Genomic DNA, 4,923 nt, shown 5'->3' on the forward strand with positions numbered 1-4,923 from the left:
GCGGCGCCTGGAACTAAGTCAGTATGAAACTCGACTTGTCTCTGGGGCGGCAATCCTAACAAGTCTTCTGGAAAGACTTCAGGATACTCCTTCACGACTTGAATGTCTTCTAACTTCGGCTCAACGGCTTCTTTATCAACGATGTGTGCCAAGAAGGCAACACATCCCTTCTTCAAACATTTCTGAGCTTTCAAGCAGCTAATGATCCTCAGAGGCGTATCGCGCTTCTCTCCGTGTACCACAATCGTTTCTCCATCCGCCATTGGGATGCGAATGGTCTTCTTGAGACAAACAATTTCGGCCTGGTTGCTGGACAACCAATCCATCCCTACTACCACGTCGAAGCTTCCCAACTCGACTGGCAGTAGATTCAATGTAAACTCGTGTTCTCCCAATTCTATTACGCATCCTCTGATGACTTCATTCGTTTTGACTAGCTTTCCATTAGCCAGTTCAATTGAGTACGGAATGTCTAACTTACTAGCAGTTAACCCGAGTATTTTCTTAAATTCTAGCGATACAAAACTATAGTCGGCACCAGTGTCAAATAGTACAGATGCAAAGCGTTGATTAATAGGGAACGTACCAGTAATGACATTTGGATCCTGGCGTGCTTCCCTCGCACCGATATTGAAAACTCTTCCCTGTGCCTGATTAAGTTTCGGGCACTCTCGCTTGAAGTGCCCTACGTCTCCACAGTTAAAACATCCTGGTCCTCGACCGTTCCCATTACCAATACCACCTTGATTAATGTTCGCTCCCCGGACACCCGCTTGATTCCCAACATTTCCACGATTTCCATTTCCGCCATTTCCTCCTTGTTGGCGGTTTCCATTACCATTCCCATAACCTCGCTGACCTCCACGCCCAGCACCAGTTCCAGCCCAACATGTATCTTTTAAGTGGCCGGTCTTCCCACATGACTCACACTTCCTTAACCTACACTGGCCGGAGTGATGATACTGACATATCTCACATTTGGGCAGAGCGCCCATGTATCCCTTCCCTTTTACTTCAGCACCAGTTTTAGTTTCAACAGGTGGGTTCACCTCCTTTTTCCTGCTAGCGCTGCTGGTACCATTTTTAAAATTGGAAAACTTCCTTTTGTTTTCTCCTGAGGACTCCACATGTGTTTCTTTCTTTTTCTGATCAGAATTTGAAAACTTGTTTAACCGGATATCTTCCTCAGTCAGAGACACGCTCAGGTCTATAGCTTCAGTAATCGTTACCGGTTTTGATGACGTAACCATGCTCACAATCTGAGGTGCCAACCCCTAGATGAAACGCTCCACGCGTTTGAATTCAGGGGTAACCATGTATGGTACCACATGTGACAGATCATGAAACCTTTGTACATACTCGGCGATGTTCGGGCCGTCCATTTTAAGGTTCCAAAATTCAGTTTCCAGCTTCTGTATCTCGGCCCTGGAGCAATACTTTTTACGCATGAGCTCTTTCAGCTCGGTCCAAGTCATAGCGTAAGCTGCTGCCTCTCCTAGGGTTTGGACTTGGAGGTTCCACAATGTAACATCCTAAATTTTTAGGATTTATACTTACATAAATTTAGAGAGGCTTTGACAACGTGTAACATCCCAAAGTAATGAAATTTACACACAACTATGTGTGTGTATGTTTTATTTGATGGTGTGTGGCTCATATAAAAAAATGTCATATATATAATTATGGTTTATTAGGGATGGAAACTTAAAGTTCATCAAGTTAAAGGTTCGTGGCTAAAACACATAAAGGGGTTTAAAAGTCAAACTCTTGAATAATTGAAGGGTCAAAGTTGTAAACTTTAATTAAGTAAAAAGAACTCAGATTATGGTCAAAGAGACCACAAATCTTCTGGAAAAAAAAGGAACGTATGTGTGTGCGAGAATGGAAACGGAAGGAAAAGGGGTCGATGGGGAGGCTAAAAAAAGATCGAAATTGTGGTGCTTAATCAAGAAATTTTAGTTCAGTAATCATCTACTAGTTATTTGGAAACAAGGTATGTGATTATTCTATCCTATAAACCCAGATTTTGGGTATTCTTGTTTGGTAATCAAAGTAGGGATAATACTTGGAGATTTATATTGCAAATGAAGTAGTTTGGAAGATTATTGTTGCTGGATTTTCTAAAGTACCTAGATGATTCCCTCATGTTGATGCATGTTAAGAATTTTTATGTGTTTGTATGAGTTTAGAATAAGATATGATAATTTTAGAAATAGATGATCATATCTGTGGCTAATATGGTGATTGATGATCACAATATGATAATGATAATGATAGTTGTATTTGGTAAATTATACTATTTAAATACATCATTAGCTTATATAAAGGAAAGACTAAAGATCATATACGAAGATTATTGAATGATCTAGAAAATATGCACATGAGTTGTTTGTTGAAATGCTTCAACCAAGTAGAATTAGTGAACTTGAAAGTATATGGACATCTATGTGCATAGAATTGGTTTATATGGAATTATGAAAGTTGTTGGAAGTATAAACCATGCTAAATACTCATGTTATTTTTAGAGTTCATAACTAATAAATAACGTGGACAATTAAGATGATAATTGGATTTTTGAAAGAGGTATTGGGTAGATTAAAAGGGCTGAATACAGATCTGGGTCGAAATTTTTATAAGCTGAACTTTCAGCTTCAATCCAGAATTTTGACCATCTTTGGAATATTATATAAAATCAATTGTTTGCCTGATTAAGGTGATTCTTTTTGGGTTGGAAACTTTATTAAGTCTAGTTTCTCCAGAATTTTAGAACAAAAGAAAATTTGATCGTTAAGCGGGTCAAAACAGTTGGTGAACACAGCTGCACGTTATATGGCTGCACAAAATTAAAGTTTATAAAATATTAATCAATGACAATGTTGGTAGACCTTTAAGTCAAGCTTGGAATATTGGTTCCCAATGGTTTATTGTACCTATTAAAGTGTGTTCGAAGTATTGAAACTATTCAAACATGATATTATTCTAAGTTTTGTACAAACGGGTCAAACGGGTAAATATATGTATGTATATAGGTTATGTTTGATTTTGCGGATACAAGAATGTACGTGATAAGTAATTAATGAATGGATTTTAATGTTGTACATTATGTATCCTAAGGTTTTAATGTTGATGCTGAACAAGCTAGGCATGTTAAAGCTTGGAAATCAATGATTCAAAGTCGAAGATAAACTAACAAGAACCCTATGGGAAAAGGTAAGTTAATTCTTAATTTAACTTGAAAATAAATAATTCACATTGATTAGTTACATCAGATTGTATTGATCAAATAATTAGACTCTTTGTTATGAATATATTGAGGTGTATTTATGTTAGGACTTATATGTCAAGAGTGATGCTAGTATTCAGATAAATTAAATGAAAGGTTTGAGCATTATGCCAATGACGGAGTTTGTTTGTTTTCATGATATTACAAAGGAAAGTTTCAAATGAGTTCTCAGGTACCATGAAATATTATACATGTTACTAAGCGAGACACTTTATTTCGGTAAATTATACTGAATCGCATATTTTCATATAATTATCAAGGTACGTATTTCAAAACTTAAGATGTAGATGTTTATGTGTCGAATGTGATGCATTGATAAGATTTATAAAGAGTATGGAATTATAATGTTGTTAAGAGACAAAAGTCTTATGGTTGTAAGGATGATCATGTAAGTGTTTATCCGAAAGACTTTTAAATATAAGCGTGTAATTAAGAAATGCATTCGCATGTTTGACTATCCAACAATGTTAATTTATTGTGAAAATTTTGGATTCAGCAAAAGAAGATTGAAGAGTGAAAATCATGATAGATCGGAAATTTCGAGATAACATGTTTAGGGAAGGTTATATATATATATATATATATATATATATATATATATATATATATATATATATATATATATATATATATATATATCCCGTACAAGTTTTAAATATGCTTGTACAAGTAAACGCATGGCAAAATGAGGTAATTGGTCAAAATCATTGTTTAAAGAATGTATGTACAGGTAAGTGCAGAACTCAACGTAAGCTACACTGAGACAACGTAGCTTACATCGGCGAAGTTGCTACACCATTAGTCTTTTGTGTTACTGCGCCACGTACACCACCTTATATGCCCGGTTCGGCGCCGATTGCGTCTATGAGTTTTTCCTCGTGATCATTTCACATTTTTTTACTTATTTTAATCTTGTGTGTTTATGTGATTTATACTAATGCTTACTCATATGATCACATGTAGGTAAAGCTCCAAAATAGTAAAGTTCGGGTTCAAAGTGGAGCCCCCATTTAGTGAAGCAGGAGCTAAATATCCCGAGTTGAAATTAATGAAGCCTTCGTTTAAGGCCTGTGAAATGCTCTCTACTTGGTTGACGATTGGTGATCGAGTCTCAAAGCGGTTCAAGAACACACATCATGATGTTGGTCGACATTTTGAAAATGCGTCAACAATTTGTTAAGTTGTTTCATGCAACTTTTTCTTTGGTTTTAAATAACTCGGTCAAACTTGACACACAGTCTACATATAATGATAGGTGTGTTTGACTCCAAACAAATTATATATATAAACAAAAAAATGGGACCTATTTTCCGCACTAGAATATACTATATGGTCGTATTTAAATTTAGGGTGTCACACACCATGAGAGTTCTCCATCAGTAAACAACCCGGAAATGTAGGTAACTTGCTGCTCTGGTGCGCATTTGCTCATTTGCAACATTGAGTCGGTCTTTCTCGTCCATCGAACATACGCCACTGCACCCCCGGGTGCCATCAAAGTTTAGCGGTTTACAGTCTAGAAATTGCTTAAAAGTACAGCCTGTACAAGCAATGTTATTCACAGGAAATATTAGCAATTGCACATGAAATGTCCAAATGTAACGTAATGTGTCTGAAGCGACTTAAACATTACCATTTGG

The 4,923-nt window shown here is 36.4% G+C and overlaps 1 long non-coding RNA gene across 2 annotated transcripts; it reads left to right on the forward strand.

Moving 5' to 3' along the window:
• Positions 1-1,825: 1,825 nt before the first annotated feature.
• Positions 1,826-4,598, forward strand: LOC110936263. 2 transcript variants are annotated; one of them, XR_002589875.2, is made up of 3 exons: positions 1,826-1,993; positions 3,115-3,210; positions 4,014-4,598. It is a non-coding gene; the product is annotated as an uncharacterized LOC110936263 (long non-coding RNA). The 2 variants fall into 2 exon arrangements; XR_004891726.1 differs by having other exon boundaries at positions 1,827-1,993; positions 3,115-4,598.
• Positions 4,599-4,923: the final 325 nt, after the last annotated feature.

The sequence above is a fragment of the Helianthus annuus genome, chromosome 4, assembly GCF_002127325.2.
Source record: "Helianthus annuus cultivar XRQ/B chromosome 4, HanXRQr2.0-SUNRISE, whole genome shotgun sequence".
Taxonomy (NCBI): domain Eukaryota; kingdom Viridiplantae; phylum Streptophyta; class Magnoliopsida; order Asterales; family Asteraceae; genus Helianthus; species Helianthus annuus.